The sequence below is a fragment of the Diceros bicornis genome, chromosome 16, assembly GCF_020826845.1.
Source record: "Diceros bicornis minor isolate mBicDic1 chromosome 16, mDicBic1.mat.cur, whole genome shotgun sequence".
Lineage (NCBI taxonomy): Eukaryota > Metazoa > Chordata > Mammalia > Perissodactyla > Rhinocerotidae > Diceros > Diceros bicornis.
This window is the reverse complement of record NC_080755.1, coordinates 28,932,974-28,951,573: the sequence shown is the minus strand read 5'-3', so window position 1 is coordinate 28,951,573 and position 18,600 is coordinate 28,932,974. Positions and strand designations below refer to the sequence as shown.

The 18,600-nt window shown below is 40.3% G+C and overlaps 1 protein-coding gene across 9 annotated transcripts in view; it reads right to left on the bottom strand.

Annotated features, from left to right (window-relative positions):
- The window catches only part of DTNA (dystrobrevin alpha), a 352,070-nt gene that overhangs the window by 175,787 nt on the left and 157,683 nt on the right, over positions 1-18,600 (bottom strand). For 8 of the 9 annotated variants that reach the window (XM_058556978.1, XM_058556975.1, XM_058556971.1 and 5 more), the window contains exon 2: positions 12,154-12,283. The exons of the other annotated variant lie outside the window; for it this stretch is intronic. The gene's annotated coding sequence lies outside the window, so the exon portion shown is untranslated. The remainder of the gene's footprint in view (positions 1-12,153; positions 12,284-18,600) is intronic. 9 annotated transcript variants of the gene reach the window in all.

The window sequence follows — 18,600 nt, the reverse complement described above, 5'->3', positions numbered from 1 at the left end:
GGTAGTGGATTGAGTAGTGTGATGGTTGATTTCATGTGTCAACTTGACTGGGCCATGAGGTGCTCAGATATTTCATTAAACATTATTCTGGGTGTGTCTGTGGGGGTGTTTCTAGATGAGATTAACATTTGAATCAGTAGATTTAGTAAAGCAGATTGCCCTCCCCAGCATGGGTGAGTCTCAACCTATTGAATGCCTGAATAAAACGAAAGACTGAGCAAGAGAGAATTTGCTCTCTCTGCCTGATGGTCTTCAAGCTGGGACATCAGTCTTCTCTTGCCTTCTGACTCAGACTGGAACTTATTTCATTGGCTCTCCTGGTTCTCAGGCCTTCGGACTGCAGATGTGGGGACTTCTCAGTCTCCATAATTGTGTGAGCCAATTCCTTACAATAAATTTATTTCTATATATGTCCTATTGGTTCTGTTTCTCTGCAGAACTCTGACTAATACAAGTAATGTCCCTCAAAAATTCATGTTTACCAAGAAACTCAGAATGTGACCTTATTTGGAAATAAAAAGTCTTTGCAGATGTAATTAGTTAACGATCAAGATGAGACCATATTGGATTAGAGTGGGCCCTAAATCCAACGACTCGTATCCTTATAAGAAGAGGAGAGGACACACAGGGAGAAGGCCATGTAAAGATGGATGCAGCTACAAGCCAAGGAATGCCAGTGATGGCTGGAGCCACCAGAAGTTAGGAAGAGGCAAGGAAGGATTCTTCCCTAAGCCTTTAGAGGGAGCATGTCCCTGCCAACATCTTGATTTCAGACTTCTCTCCTCCAGAACAATGAGAGAATAAGTTTCTATTGTTTTAAGCCACCAAGTTTGTGGCTCACAGGGAGAAAAAAAAAGTTGGCGAATGAGGAAATGATGAATGATCTGTACGGCTGGGGCACAGACTGACTGGTCAGTAACTGTCCAAGAAGGACTCGAAAAAGTAGTAGGGCTCAGCTTGCTATCATGGGAAGGGTTGAAAAGCAGCAGATGCTAGATCGTGTGAAGGACTAGGTCAAGGGGATTCTGAGTCAAGAAACAAAATCATGCTCTGAAAATAGGTTTCTGTTTTCTTTTCACACGCCATAGGTGATGGGGTTCTTTTTCTGCAAGTGTTGGCTAAAGTAAATAGTCTGCTTCCTCTTTTGTGATTGGCAACATTTCCCAGGGGTTTCACACTACCCCTGCCTAACTGCTGCCTGCTCTTCTGGTAGATGGCTTGGATTCACTGAGGGGCAGGAAACAAGCAGGCAAGAGGGCTTCTCCAACAGGAGAAATTAGCCTTTCATCTCCTTTAAAGGAGGAGTGTCATATCTTCCTGTGATGCTTGCGACCTCAGGCACTCTCTATTTCCCACAATCAAAGCCTTGGTGCATAATTTGGCCTTTTCTATACTCTAACTCATGTCCTGGAATCCCATCTTCCCCATCAAAGTTATCTTCCAAACACAGACTTTTTAAAGTGAAATTTCCTTTTTCAGGAACCTTTTGTCTCCCCTTCTGCCAATGTCATCTCCTCTCATCCAGTCCATGTCCCTAGAACCCAGTCAGTTCAGTCTAGACTCTGGGAGTGGACGAATAGCCATGATTCACTATCTTGTCAGCCTGCTCAGATGACACATATGTGTTTTAATAGGGACCCTCTGGAGACGCAGAGTTGCAGGGAGTACATAGGTGGCTAGGATAGGTACTTTTGAACAGAGGAGCATAGTGACCTGAGAGGAGCTGATCTTTGGAGTCTCATCTACTTTGAGTTCAGGGTCCACGACTTGCCGATTGAATGGCCTCGAGCAAGTTACTTAACCTTCTGAGCCTCAATTTCAACATCTAAAAATGAGGATAATGCTAGTATCTACCTAATGGAATGGTGGTGAGTATTAAATAGGTAGCATATGGACAGTACCTAACGTGGAACCTGGTACAGAGTAACTGGGGCTCTTCCTATTTTAGAGCAGGGTTTCTCAACCTTGGCACTATTGACGCTTTGGGACAGATAAATTCTTTTCTTTAGGAGAGCATTGTAGGATGGTTAGCAGTATCCTGGCCTCTACTCACTAGAAGCTAACAGCACTCCACACCTCCTCCCCCTGAGGCATGACAATCAAAACTGTCTACAGGTATTGCCAGATGTCCCCCAGGGGCAAAATTGCCCCCGGTTGAAAATCACTGCTTTAGAATCAAGTGGGTGGTCTTTGTATGTCTCTCAAGAAACAGTGGTAGATGGGGCCGGCCCAGTGTACTCGTGGTTAAGTTTGGCGAGCTCCACTTTGGTGGCCTGGGCCCGATTCCTGGGCGCAGACCTACACCACTCATCGTTGGCCATGCTGTGGCGGCAACCCACATACAAAATAGGAGAGACTAGCACAGATATTAGCTCAGGGCAAATCTTCCTCAAGCAAAAAGAGGAAGATTGGCACAGATGTTAGCTCAGGGTGAATCTTCCTCAGCAAAAAAAAAAAAGAAAAGTGGTAGATGATTTTCAGTCTGTCTGTCCATAGGGCAGAGTCCACACACATGATTTTGCTATGAGTAATGACATTTTTCTTATTTAAATAAAAAACCAACCTCCTTTCCAAGCACTGAAGTGTGTATCTTGTCTGGTGTACTTCTTCAAATTTTCAAATTTCCCCTCTAGTGGCACAGGAAGGTGAAGCCATGGGAGGACATGAGGGTGGGGTCCGATGGCAGATTTTTCCCCTTAAAAATTCATGCGAATTTTGTTTTCAACTCAATAGTATATTCATTACTATTTTCATAAAAATGTAATGTCCCCCTTCCCTTTTATTTGAGTAAAACATTTTAACAAGGGGCCGTATTTTATCCGGGGACTTTAGAAGCCAAGCATACAGCCAAGCAGCCCAGTTAGAACAGAAAGGCATGATATGGATACACTTCAAGTCAGTGGTGGTGTTTTCTTCAGAAGGTATGAGGTATTTTTTATTTTATGGGTTAATTTCACCATCCAGCTAAAAGTCCTCTTATTCTACCCATTTTTCCTTTGCTTCTACATTGCTTTTTACAACAACGGCCTTTCAAAAGGGGGAGAAATGTTTCAGAATCCTTAAAAACTCAACTTGAAAAAGGTAGCAGTATCAAAGAATGGAATAAATGCCGAAAAATATTTTCCCCCCAAAACTGATCAAACAGAATCATAAGAATTTGGAAATAGCCATTTGAGAGCAGACTTTTCATTCCGTATTCTGTAAAAACTACATCAAAGACATTAGCATCCAGTATCTTTGCTTCTCTGGTCATTCTCTGAACCCCTACCAGACCACAAAGAAGGACATTATGTTAAACGCTAATTCTCATTTTTATGATTTAATGAGCTACTTCTGAGAAAGCAACTGTTTCCCTAGCCCATTAGAAATGTCTGGGATGGCTAGTGCAGAATCAAGGCTTGGGTCACCCAGCTGAAACTAATCGCAAAGTTTCAGTTGTTCATTTACGTTCTCCACACTCTTGGACACACCTCCCCTGGTTACTAGGCAACCGCAGCTCATCCTAGTTGGTCTACTATTAAGCATGAACTCTACACGTGAGTATGACGGGGATCTGAATATTTTAATGAGAAGGCAGTCATGAGCTGAACTAGACTATTATCTTTTTTATTAGGTAAGACAAAAGACTTTTTCTCAGAAAGTGGATTAATAGTATTTTACCGAAAAGCCTTCGTGCTTACAGGTGACAACACCGCACACAACAGCTTCAGAGCTGGATGATGTGGAAAATCTCAAAGGAATGCTTGTTATCAGGCAGAGGAATTCCTGTTAAGAACTGTGTTCAGGACAGGGGTTTACAAGTCCTGCTTCTTCGCCCTTTCACTCCTTGTTCTGTAGGAAGGCAGAATCCAGGAGGGAATGGGGAGGTTTTTATATTAGGGTAATTTTACCATTGCGCTTAATGTCTGCAAAGTTTCTTGCCAAAGGAGCATTCGAAGTGCTGTGGGAATGTGTCAGGGATTCAGGTGGTGACGTGCTTGCTCTTCCTCGTGGTGGCACTGTTGGCCATGTAGGAGGTATATGAACCGAGGGGGGCTACCTCTGTGGCAGTATAAAACAGGGGTCTATTGAACTGAGGTCGTGAGGGGCTCATTTGCTGTGGCTGAATGGGAAGAATGTAGAATGTATCTGGAATGTGATAAGGCTTTTTTCTGCCCAAAAGTGCCGTTTGTGGATGCTACTGCCCTGGGAAGAAATTCAACTTCAGAAGGGAAACCACGTGATCCTAGAGTTGTTCATGTATATTAGGGAAGAATGTTATAAGAAGAAAAACATGTTCTTAGAAAAAGACAGCTACCTTAGTTATTTAACTAGAACTAGAAGAAAAATTACAGCACGTATTTATCCGAGTCTGAAAGCATATTATACACACACACATAAACACAGAAAAATGTCTAGCCCACTGTTAGAGAATTGTGAGGAACTGACAGAATAGAGAGCTACATTATTCATCTGCTTTGATGATGTGAACCTCTCAGACTCACAGTTTAAGATTTTGCTAAAATAAACTCTGCACAGATTTAAAAGTCAGGTTTTGAAAGTTACAAAAATCAATTGATGGTTAAAATACAAGCTAAAACAATAAACTGTCACTCATATGAATGCACTAACATTAAAGCACATTATTATTAACTTTGTAAACGCATCATAACCCTTAGCTTTTGATAGGAAAACATTGCTTCATTCATTCTTGTGATGGTCACAATTTTTAAAATCATACTTATGTAAAGGTAAATCGCATTCTGCAAACTCTTCTGGGGAAATAAAGGGGAAATCAACAAAAGATAATTCAACAGGCAGGGACACAACCTGGGAAGGTGAATAGAATTCTTATTTTTTCTAAGGTACTACATATTTATATTACTCAAAGATAGACGCAGCAATGTACATATGCTACTCATATTTTTGAAAAATTCTTTTCTACATCTGGAATGTTAACAAGTTATCCAAATAACAGTAGTAGACCAAAGACTTTTGCATGTATATTTTTGTTTTAATATATAAGGTACATATGGATTGCACTATTGTACATTTTTTAAAGAAGTTAATATGCTACAATCACTTTAGTTGTCACTTTTAGCATCGCATTATGCCTGTTATCACCTGGATCATTTTGGTACTCCCATTAAAGGGCAGTTTAGGGCTTTTATGCTGGGGTTTTACACACACGCATGCAAGACAGTAAGCAGGATATGGGCCAGGAAGACATACCTGGTTTTGCTTGGCCATATGTCCAGCACCTAGCAAAGCTCCTGATATTTAGTTAATTCTCAGTACTTGATGAATAGTGAATCTACTAGTATAAATAAAACCAAAATTATGAATTTTAAATATTTATTATAAATTTTATAAATAAAATTTATTTTATTGGTATTACAAATAAATTGGTATTATAAATAAAATGAAAATCAACCTTGTTTTCTTAATCTCCTCTCCCTAACCATGGAAATTTCTCTTGGGAGAAAATGAGATTAAGAATATGGAAATATTGGCAAGTTTCTTGTACGGTGGAGAGGAGGTAGGTGGTGGAAGACTCAGATAGGTTCTAGCTGTGGCTTTGCTGCTAATTTCGGGGATAGTCTTAACCTCTCTGAGCCTCAACTTCCTCAAATGTAAAATTAGGGGGTTGGTATGGTCTGAATGTTTGTCCCCCCAAAATTCATCTGTTGAAATCCTAATGCCCAATGTGATGATATTAGGATTTCAGCCTTTGTAGACGTGATTAGGTCCTGAGAGTAGAGCCCTCATGAATGGGATTAGTGCTTTTATAAAAGAGACCTGACAGAGCTCCCTACCCCTTCTGCATGTAAGGACACAGAGAGAAAGTGTCAGCTATGAACCAGAAAATGGGCCTTCACCAGAATGTGACCATGCTGGCGCCTTGATCTTGTACTTTCCAGCCTGCAAAACTGTAAGAAATAAATTTCCATCCTTTATCAGCTACTCAGTCTCTGGTATTTTGTTTCAGCAGCCAGAACAGACTAAGACGGGGTCTAGGTTAGAGAATCTGAAATATCCCTTCTGATGCTTAAATTCTATGATTCTAAGACATAATCCGTGGCAAATCTAACTAGGATATTACTTGGAATAATTATACCTTATTTATCTCAGGTTCCCAGGTGCCTAGCACAGAGCCAGGGAACATAAGAGATGTGTAATATATATTTAAAGAACAAATGAATGAATGCTCAATGTAGGTATAAATGTGGCCTACGCATTACTAGGATTTTTCACAAAAAGAAGGAATCCTTCTGTATGGATACTGATTTTTGCAATTAACATGAAGTCAGATTGTTTTTTGAAAATTTTGTTTTATTCATATCAATTATTAGTCTTATACATAGTATTTGAATAGTATGATTTAAAAAAAAATTCAGAACATGTTAATGTACTCTCTTAAGAAGTGCTAATAGTGTCATTATGTCTAGAGAAAATTTCATTTTGCATCCCAAACAAACCCTTTCAAATTAGTTATAAATATTTATTTCACAAATATTCTTAAGGAGAAAAAAGGCAGAGAGACAGAAATTTTTGCCTTAAAAAGCCACCAGCTCTAGTGGTGAATCTATATAACATTCAGCCCTAAAATGCTATCAGTCTACAGCTTTAGACATCATTTCCAGGCTTATGCTCACATGAATAAATGAATTTTTTGCATAAACACATGAGGTCTCAGAACCACAAGGTACTATATCTTTTAAACTCTTGTTGAACAGAAATAGTGCTAATTTTAGCATCAACTTATTTGCCATGAGAAAAGAATCTGTAGACTTATAAATAGCTTACTCCTCAGGAAATATTTTAAATGGAGAATTCTAGCATTATCTTACATACGTATTCTTGTTATAGGATTAAGTTGGAAAGCTCTTTTACAGTGGCAATTTGCTGCAGTGGAAAGATATGACTTAACATTCTCGTTCTGCCACTTACCAGAAACGTGACATTGGCAACTTACCTAAACCCTTGAAACCCCAGTTTTCTTATCTAAATAAGGAGGGAAATAATAGCTAATTTGAGAGATTATTATGAAAATTAAATAAGATAATGTTTGTGGAGCATCTGCTTTAGTGCTTGGTACAGTGGCACAGAGCCTCTCCATATAATGTTCTCTTTCCCTTAATGAAGCTCTCCTTTTGCTTATAATGGCTGGATGAAGTGTTACAATCTTCCACTGGAAGCACTCAAGCATGTCTCAAAATATGACCCTCCAACTTCATTCAAAACCAAAAAATGAGACTACTCTGAGCTTGGTACAGGAGATTCAAAGACAAAAAAAAAGATGGACAGATAACATGAGAAATCACAACATGAGGCTGTGAGTGACTGAATGAGATTGCATTCTTTTCTGTTGTCTACAACAGGAGCTGATCTCCTAGAAATGGCCCAAAAGGCTATGTGAATTCAGAGGCTGGATTGGTAACTGTTGAGCCAGGAGGAGTTCATCAATGACTTCACTGAAGCCGTAACAATAATAGCTGCGATGGAGCTTGAAAGATGACTAGGAGATTGGGTGAGGGGGTGTGGATGTGAGGAGAGTGTAGGCAGAAGAACCAGCATGAGCTAAAGTAAAGGCACAAAGAACATGGCTTAGAGAAGGAGATCATTCCTACGTTAGCAAAGGTCAGCCGATGAGGAGCAAAGGTAGGCTCAAGAGGTCTGTTGTGCCCGTACTATGGCATGCTAAGGAATACAGGACACAGATTTTGTTCTGCAGTTGATGGGGCAGCCAACACTGGCTTTGAGATTGAAGTGCATGAGGGTAATTAGATCATGATGGCTATTGTTTTGGGGTGCCTACTGTGTACCAGGAACTGTACTTGGTTGTTTTATGGATATTATTTTCTAGTTCTCATGACAAACCAGACATATCTTTGGTTTGTTTTTTTTTTTTTTTGGTGAGGAAGATTGTCCCTGAGCTAACATCTGTTGCCAATCTTCCTCTTTTTGCTTGAGGAAGACTGTCCCTGAGTTAACATCTCTGGAAATCTTCCTCTATTTTGTATGTGGGATGCTGCCACAGCATGGCTTGATGAACGGTGTGTAGGTCCCTGCCTGGGATCTGAAACGGCAAACCCCGTGCCGCAGAAGTGAACTGTGTGAACCTAACCACTATGCCACCAGGCTGGCCACTAGACATATCTTTTTAGGTGGGGAATCTGAGGCTCAGAGAGGTTAAGTGACTTGCTGCTCAAAAGTATATGTTCTTAAATTAAGCAAAGGCATGAAAGGAGCAATAGGATTTTTAAAATATTAATTTAAGAATGAACTATTAAAGAATGGAAATGATGAGATCTGAACAAATTAGGAAGTTGATTTAGGCAGCCATGTTTTAAAAGGAAAGGAGGGTAGGAACATTGAAAAAAGGGAATTTGTGTTCAAAGTGAGGCTGTTCAAGATTTGGGCAAGATGTCTCCATACAGATGTATTCTGGAATGACATAAGTTTTTAAATAATAAACAGGGTTGCTTCTGTGTTTTAAAGTTACTTGATGACTATAATACATGAGAGACGATGGAGCATAATGATTAAGTGTTCAGATGGCTCTGAAGCCAGACTGTCAGGATTTGAATTTCCCCACCAAATTACTTAACCTCAGGTACGTTATTTAACCTTTCTGGGCCCGAGTTTCCTCATCTTTTTTTTTTGGTAAGGAAGATTGTCCCTGAGCTAACATCTGTGGCAATCTTTCTCTATTTTGTCTGTTGTATGTGGGATGCCACCACAGCATGGCTTGATGAGTGGTGTAGGTCTGCTCCCGGGATCCGAACCTACGAACCCCCGGCTGCCAAAGCAGAGCACATGAACTTAACCACTATGCCACTGGGCTGGCCCCCATAGTTAACTCATTTTTAAAAAGGGAGATAATAATATTATCTATGTCACAGAGCTGTTTAAGCATGAAATGAAGTATATATGTGTACAGAACAGTGTTTGGTATAAAGCAGGAACTCAGTAAGCATTCACCAGCACTGCTCTGTGCCTTCGTCCTCATCCACCAGTCATTTATTTAGAAATTATCTACGGTGTGCCAAACACTGTGCCAATTTCCAGGGATACAAAGATGGATAACAGATGATTTCTGCCTTTAAACACTGTCGATTTTTCCAACATCATACTCTGTGGTTCAACAGAAGTACTACTGATGACGTCTTGGCTAAAGCACTTTTCTGAACTATTTGGGCACCAGTGATTTAAAATCTCCATTCACAACGTTGCTCGTTAGTGTAAGGACTGATACCTCCACTCCTCCTACCGTCTCCTCCAATATGACATTAGGGTCTGTTTGGCCTGAGTTATCTTTTATGACAGTTCCCCTTGACCCACCAGGCAACATTGTGAAGTTAATGAGATTATTTCATTAGTCTCCTCCTACTTGTGTGTACCAAACCCTCAGAAGCTGAGTGTGTGCACCACTGCCTCAGGAGTCTCTTCTTTCCTAATCATTAGACTTAACATGTGATGTAGTATGTATTATTAATGGAAGTGTTTCTCTTCCCAAGAGTTTTTTTTTTAATATGACTTTATAAAGCTTCATTTCCATAAGCTGCAGAGAAATGCTAATGATTAGAATTTTCAGTGCTGTGACAAACTAAGGAAGATGTGTTTTGAGAACATCAGTTATTCACTGCATCTTAACCCACGCCATAAAGCACATCCCTATGTCTCTGAATTTTAGGTTATGAAGGAGTCCAAGGATTTCTGCTCATGATGGCATTTTCACATTGTCTGAAAGGATTCTCAATTAGTCACTGCAGGTTTAACATTAACATTGGTTGAACAGATGAAAATTGTTGGTAGGAGGAACACCATGTCCTTTTGAGTGTGCCCACAATACGTTAAAATGGACAGATGAGCAGTCACGACCACCTCTGAGAAAAGACTGAAAAGGAAAATGTCTACAAAAATACATGAGAAGGAAGTGAAAATAGCAAAGCACTTGCATTTAAAATAACCAAGCTAGTGCCAAAATCATTAAATTAAAAGCTACTTTAATACCAACAAAGAGTGGGTGAGATTGTTGGGACAGTGGTAAATAGTTTACCTGTCCAAAAAGACAGACACTGGCATCCTGATCACTTTGCCTTCCAATATATTCAGTATATACATTAAAGGAAATGTAATGTGTTCAGATCATAAGGCATCTTCAAGTAGCACACAACCATTACTGAGAGGTCAGATCCATAATAAAATAGATCTGAAACTCTAGATTTAAATGTGAATGCGGGAATGAAACTGATGCCCTAAGAAGAAGTTCTTATACTGTACACACAGAAGTTTGTGAAAAGTGAATATTAAAAAAGTAAAAATCATATTTACTATGCAGCTGAGAATTAAAAAATCTTCCCATTAATTTAACATGCAAGATGAGAATTTTGACAATGATTTTGTTAACAGCAATAAATTAACACTACAACGTTGTATAGCTTAGAATATGGCTTTAAATATATTAAGGTAAAGTTTTTTCTGTGTAAAAATCCAAACTTTGTATTTAACTTTAAATTTATTTTCTGAGAATCACTTATTTTCCTTGGGAGAAGCAAGTAATCCCTGTTCACTTTTCCTCCAATAATTTTGGGAGAAATTAATGAAGTACTGATTGGTCAGTTAAGATCTAACCAACAAAAGAGAAAACAAGCTAAATATTTAAAGCAGATGGAATTTAATCCAGGGAAATGGTTACACAGATAATGGAAGAATTGGGAGCTAAACTGGGGATAGTGAATCAATAGGGAGATTAGCCCCAGCAGGAAATCAAAGGCACTAACACCCACAAGTCTCAAGGGACAAGGGGGAGAGGTGCTATTACTGCAGCTCAGAGTTCAAGGTCACCGGGGGAAGCTGGAGGCAACTGAGGCTGGAAAACCCAGCCCATAGTGGTCAACCCCCATGGAACCAGCACACTAGCAGCAGGGCAAGGAACGGACTCGAAGGTAAAAACAGGCACAGACCGGCCCAATCGGAAAACAGAGAGTTAAGTAATTTTTCCGTTTTCATTTTCTCCTCCAGAGTAACTGCTACACTAGGCAAATTGATTTACTGATATTTTTAAAGGGCACTAAGTTTAGCTCCTGGGAACTGAACTCAACAAACATCTTGTAGATAAATGAAATCGCCATTTTAGTTCCACACATGATTTCAGTAAACCAAATTTACACACTCTTAAGATTATGAGAATTATCCACCTTCACTTTGGAGTCAATTAGAAGTACAATAGAAGCATCGCTGCCTTTTGAATTTGATTTAGACAGTGGTCAATGTTCTGTTGTTGTATTGTTTCATTCAGAATTGTGAACAGAGGTATATTCTGATGTTCCAGAAATTACCATTTTTCAAAGTGGATAATAAAACCACGCTTTGAAAACTGGACTCAGGAGGATGGGGAAAGCCACCCTATTTCCTCAAGACCACCCACTCAATTTCTCCATTCCTCTCCATTCTCAGAAAGGACAATGGCATATTGCAGACTAATTCTAAAGCATCAATTTATAGGTTCATGTCTTTTGTAGGATGGAAGGGTAATGAAGTACGATGATGTAAAAAATATTTATCTATCCATTTTGTGGCCAGGCAAAACAGAACTTAATGTGTGTGAGCACGTGTGTGTGCTTAATCGTATACAGCAGTTTAAAAACCACACCTAACCTAAACCATGCCCTACTTTAATTTAAGCAATATAAAATCTCCCAATGGGCAGCCTCTGAAATGTTATCCTTATCTCACACACAGACTTGTTAATGATTAAACTGCCATTACCACCATCAAATATTTCTCTAGTTTATGCCATTAAAACATGGTTTTGTCTCATTTTTGGCGTATTACTCTGATATTAAATACTTTAATATGTTTAAAAAATTAGATGACTTTTAGAATAGAATGAAGTATTACAGCATTTGCTTAATAGAAGCCAGGAAGAGATGTCAGGGCCATTTCTAGATCTCACACCTCATAGTTCAGATGGTTTCTGATGATAAAAATAAATAAATAAATAAACAAAAGGCACAGAAACTAAGTCTTTCACTGTTTGGCACCTCACTAAAAGTACACAATGTTGATAATATTTAACCCCATTCTCTTTTCATGTAAAGAGGAAAGGCATTTTAAGGGGAAATAGTTCAATGTCCATCTTAAATTCTTTGTCTCAGACACACTCACCTAAAATTCAATGAAGAAACAGCATGAACTTTCCAAAACCATCTATTTTCTTTTCTTTGAAATGGCGGTTGACTGTGGCATTTAAAGACTTCCCAAGCACTTCATTCAAGGACTAGCAAATCTTATTTATCTGCAATGAGAAAATATACTTTTATTTAGCTGAGTGGCTCACACTTTCATGTTTATTACAGAAACAGGACGCCAGGACGGGCAGATCTAGAACATATGGTATTTTACAAATACCCTCATACACTATTAATGAATTGTAATACTCAACTCAGAACCTTGGTTTTCATTTACTCTAAGAAATATTTAGAATAATAGACATTTGTGCCAGAAATTGTTTTACAGATGGTGACAGTGAGGCCCAGGGGGGTGAAGTGACTGTCCGAGATTAAGCAGCTGGTTAGTAACAGAGAGTGGCCTTGAACCCTGGGCTCCTGGCAGAGCTCTTTATTTTTAGTTGATTCAAAACCCAGAAATGGGAAAACACGGAATCTTCTGTGTTTTCCAAGTAGGTAATTTTCTGGAATATTGTGTTGCCATAATTTTTACTAAAGCCAAGGAAATTACTGTTGAGGTCAGAGTCCTAGACCAGAATTTCCTCTGATGGTGTAAGTTTGAGCAATCATAAGTAGACGTCCTGCAACAGCAGACTCCAGCAAAGGCCACCTGACAGTATTTAAGGATCCACGTGATTTATTACGTTGTGTAGTACCAACATAAATAGTAGTTTGGAAAATTGTCTGTTAATCTTTCTTAACAAAGCTGAACAATTTTATAAGCCTCTGCCTTCTGAGAAAACTCACAGATAAGAACTGAAAGAGAGAGGCTCTAGATTGAACCTCCCAATGCCGAAGGTTCCCTGTCCCTCCGCCCGGTGATGACCCAGAACTCCATTCACCACCTCCGTCAGTCAGCTAGTCTTCCCCAACATTCTTCCTTCCTCCTTCACTTGCCCCTTTTCCTCAATTACCAGCACACAGGCTGGATGCTACTATCCCAGGTGCTAGACGGCTTGAAACAGCAGAAATTTGAGGCTCAGGAAATCCCATCTTAAGATGAAGGAAAAGCGTGGGGATGAGGGGCTCACAGAAAATAAAGGGAAGAAGGCATCTGATGGCAAAGGGGGTGGACAAGGAGGGGCAGAGGAGCCTAGCTCTGCACTCTGGACGGGTGGTCGGTGCCCTCTGTCTCCAGCTCCACCCCACACTTTCCTCTCCCAACCATTGTCTTTAACCCAGGTCATCTCCCACGATTACAATAATTATTCAGCTTTTATGACTTCAGGCATCCTATGATTTTAGGTTTATAGAGAAAATTCTGTACACTAACTCCCTCTGCCTCTAATCCAAGTTCTCAGATATATTCATTATTGCATGAGGTTTATTTAACAGGAGATAAAGAAATTTCCACTACATGGTTAACCCTTGTTCTGTCAGGTTAAAACCCAACAGTATTTCCCTGTACTTAGATTCCAGGTACATACACGTATTTGGCATTCTTTGAATTAAATATATTGTTACAACAGTAGTATTTTCAGATTTTTTTTGTTTTCTTAAAGTACATGCTAAGATTATTTTTTACAGGGGCTCAGGTAAATTAGACCTATGCATCTGGGAATAAGTTATATATTAAAATATTATCCCCCTCACCATGAATGCAGTTTTCTAAGCCATAGCATCAGGAAATAAATGGAAATCTTACACAATCTTATATACTTTTATTTAAGACTGTATATATATTATATATATATATATAAAATAAAGTTTACAAACATAGATAAACTTACATCCAACTCTATCTGGCAATATAAATTCACTCAAGAAATTCCTTGGTATTAGCCTGGGGATCTCTGAGGATCTTGCTGCTAGTTGTTGCTCCTCTATCCAGCATTTTTGGGAAGGTTGCTTTGCACTTTTTTTTTTCTATTTGGTGAGGAAGATTAGCCCTGCGCTAACATCCGTTGCCAATCTTTCCCTTTTTGCTTGAGGAAGACTGTCCCTGAGCTAACATCTGTGCCGACCTTCCTCTACTTTGTATGTGGGACACCGCCGTAGCATGGCTTGATGAGCGGTGTGCAGGTCAGCGCCCAGGATCCAAACCCACGAATCCCGGGCCACCAAAGTGGAGCCTGCGAACTTAACCCCTACGACACTGGACTGGCCCTACATTTCTATTTTTTGCCCAGGCCCCTGGGTCATCCCAGGTTGCAAAAGACTAGGAGGGAGAGGAGACAATGCTCAGATGGAGACGCTGTGTTAAAGGACCCCACGGGGTGGCTCAGGTTGCACACCTTAACTGAGATCTATGGTTCCAATAAAAGTTGCAACTGGGACGATTCCTCTTCCACCAAGGAGTGGCCCCTGTTTCAGCCTGTATCTCGCAGGGGGTGGTCAGAAGCCGTTTTCTAATTGGAGGCAGCTCCATCCCCATCCCTCTTAGCTTCTGTGCCCCGTGAATACTCTGGAGTATGCGGAACTGAATATCCATCATTCTTTCTACTCTTGAGCTTGAGGATGGCAGCCTCCCCAACTGCCGCTGAATTAAAGGCATCATTCCTACTGTCTCCTCTTGCTGCAGCCCACTGGACACTTGCAAAACAAAATTCTCATGTGAACATTGGGTGGAAACAAAGGTGGGAAATGTTTCGCTCTTTAACTTCTTATTTATGTTCTGTCAGCTAACTTAAATTCTAGGTTGACTAATATGTGACTAGAAATTAAAATTTAGTGTCATGGGATAAAATGAAAATACTGCCTCCTTTATCTAGCTTCCTGAAGAGCTTTTAGTCGGTGTCTGGATTGGAGTTAGGAGTCAATACCTTACCGTGGAGTACCACGAGAGAAAGAAGTATTTTGTTAAGTTGAGGTGCCATATTTTAGGCATATGAGTTGTATGGGAGTTGCAGGAGGCAGATTTTTGCTTAATAAGATAACAGCCTCAACTTAGAGCACAGAAAAATAGAATGGACCACCTAAAAAAGATAGGTACCTGGGGGCTGGCCCCATGGTCTAGTGGTTAAGGTTGGCGTGCTCTGCTTTGGCAGCCTGGGTTCATGGGTTCGGATCCCAGGCATGGACCTATACCACTTGTTAGTCATGCTGTGGCGGCGACCCACATACCAAGTAGAGGAAGACTGGCAACATATATTAGCTCAGGGAGAATCTTCCTTAGCAAAAAAAAAAAAAGACAGTAATCTGAACACTAATGGTATCAATTTAAATAAAGGCCTGATGATCATTTGTGGTGGTGGGATTTGGTCAAGCACCTGCCTTCATTACACAAGGATGGCGTAAGTGGTCACTCTCAACTGAGATTCTGTGGGGCCAACCAAATACTAGACTGGAGTGGAGTTAATATTCACATTGTCATTCATCTTTATGCCCCTATTGATCTTTCCACCTAAAACAGCACTCCTCCCTCACTCTCTATTGCTCACCCTGATATACTCTCCCGCACAGCACTTCCACTATCTGATGTATTATTTATTCACTGTTTGGCACTTCACACTAGAATGTAAGCTCCATGAAGGCAGGAACATTATTCACTATTATATCCTGATGCCTACAACAATGCCTGACAAATAGTAGGCCTGTAGTCATATTTACTGCATGAATGAATGAATATATATTTTGGTTCTCTTTTCTTAAAAATATTTGATCCAATTTCTTCTTTCTTACTCCTAGGAGTTTGTATCACACTGAAAATAATTTCACCACAATGGGAAAAATTCAGAGGCCTTTTCTTCACACTGAAAAAATGAAGAACCCAAGTAGACATTCTATCCTCTTTCATTGTTATGTAGGAATAGGATAGCCTAAATGATACAAGGAAGATTGAAGACAATGCTCTCCAGTGCTTCTTCTGTAGTCTTTTTTTCTCTTTTAGTTATGCTTGGGAGACTACAGTGCCATGAGTCCTTGTCATTAGTGCTATCAAGTCTGGTTTTTTTTGCACCATCCTCTCACCTTCTGGCATTATATCAGACAATGCTCCACTGTTATTCATAGGATTTTCATGGCCAATTTTTTCAGAAGTGGGTGGCCAGGTCCTTCTTCCTAGTCTGTCTTAGTCTAGAAGCTCCACTGAAATCTGTCCACCATGGGTGACTCTGCTGGTATTTGAAATACTGGTGGCATAGCTTTCAGCATCACAGCAACATGCAGCCACCAGAGTATGACAACCTACAAATGGGTGGTATGGTTCCCTGACTGGGAGACGAACCCCAAGCTGAGGCAGTGAGAGCACCGAATCTTAACCAACAGACCAGGCAGCCATGAGTCTAGCTTACTCGATTTCAAAGGTTAGGATGGAGACCACCTTCAGATCATTGTAGTCAAAGAGGCAGGTTCAGTGTTATAAGAACCAGTTTTGGATGATGCTGACCACAGATTTGCAAAAGGTGCTCCAGAGAAATGCGAAGATGGAGAGTTGCACTGCATTCATAAACATATGAATGTTGGCCTTTTCTGGTGTTTGACACTGTTGGTTGGCATAAGCTGTAGCAGCTATAAAGGGATTTTGGCTAAGAATGATCAAAGTCACTTGAGAAACAATAACTACTTGTCTAAATAATTTCTCAACAACTTAAATCAATACTGCTTTTTATGAGTGACTCCTTGCTGCCATGTTCACAAAAGGCATGCGAGGGTTTCACGCCAGTGCTGAGGCTGAGCTCAGGATTCTGGCTAGCCCTCTTCTGCAAACACAGCATCAGTCAGGTTCTCAACAACAAAGAAGAGGCTGGGAGAGGAAAAAAACTTAGGTCTGAAAGGTCCCTACGGCATCTTCTGCTGCTATAGAAAGGAGACTGAATTAGGATCAGAAGCCTTGGTTTTATTTTTTGTCTCCACCACTAACTAGCTGCACAAATCATTTACTCTTAACTGGGTTTCAGTTTTCTCATTAGTCAAACGAGGGTATTGGTCTAGACCAATGGTTCTCAATAATGGGTGATTTTGCCCCCACCTCCCCTGGGACATTTGACAACGTCTGGAGACATTTTTGGTTGTTGAGGGAGGGTAGGTGCAGCTGGCATCTAGAAAGTAGAGGCCAGGGATGCTGCTGGGCATCCTATAATGTACAGGACTGCACTCCACAAAAAATAATTACCCAGTCCAAAATGACAGTAGTGCCAAGGCTGAGAAACCCTGATCTAGATAGTTCAAGTCTCTCTCAGTCCTGACACTATTCTATAATGTAATGACTGGTCGCATCCAGACCTCTGAAGTTGCACGAAGTAAGTCTAATTCCCCTTCTGAAGCTTCCTCTAAATCCATACACTATATTGAACTCTTTCTTGTACCTCCCAGCTCTACTCTTGGACCTCCTTCATACCCAGACCTCGGTGTTTCCACACCACCCTTGAGTTCCTTCATTGTAGTATACAATTTATACATACATGTAAAATTGCCATCAATTTTCTTCTCTCTGTATATACTCAACTTCAGGGCAGGGACTGTCCTGTTTATTTCTTCACCCTCTTTAGCACGTCATCTTTAATGACGAATAATAATCCTCACTAAATGTTTGTTTGAGCAAATGATTGACGGTGGAACAATCAGCAAACATAAATCTCAGTGTTTTCTCGCTTGGTTCCTACACAGAGCTGTGGCATGAGCTAATTCAGATCATTTCACCAGATTATTACTAGTTGGCCTAAAACATCTAAGTGGCTTAGGATGCTGCAGTAAAGTGGATTTGGGATTGTGGCTCTTGGTCTAAACTCAGAATCATCCCAGACACAAAGATATCAGGTCAGAGTCAGGGAGAGGACTGCTGGGAAATGGGCTTTTCTGGATGCTTTAGAGCTGGAGACAGAATTAGTACTCAGGGACACTTGAGCACCCTCTCTGTTCCAAGGATTTATTCTTGTTGACACAAAGTTCAGCCTGAGAACCAGAAAGGTCTTGGACGTCTGTACATATTTCCTATTAAGGACATAGATTGTTACTTCAAGCTCCTAGGATAAAGAGGCTGTGGCACTGGGACCATTTAGCTGTTCAGATCCAGTGAGGCCCCATCACAGAAGGGCAAAATCATGCAGTTTGGTGGACCCCCCCCCCCCCACCATGGACCCCTCCCACCAGCGCCAAGGGAAGCACTGTTGGGACTGGCTGCATCTGCTTCTATGCTGCACAGCCATCTCATTTCTGTGAAGTTTTTAAGTCTTTGGCCAAACAATATTGGAAATTAATCGAATCTCAGAGGGAGTTGTGCATCTGTTAACTTCTTTCCATCAAATTATAGCTCATTGATTGCAGAAACATGGTACTTCACAATTCTAGAAATCTAGGTACCCATAGGGAAAGTAGAGTCACTGTCACACCACCCTTCTCAGTCACCTCCTTTAATACTCCCTAGAACACAGATCAAGACCGCAAGAGGATATTTGAGCAAGTATAAGATAGTAGCAGAGCATTCAGTTTCACTTTTGATATTTCA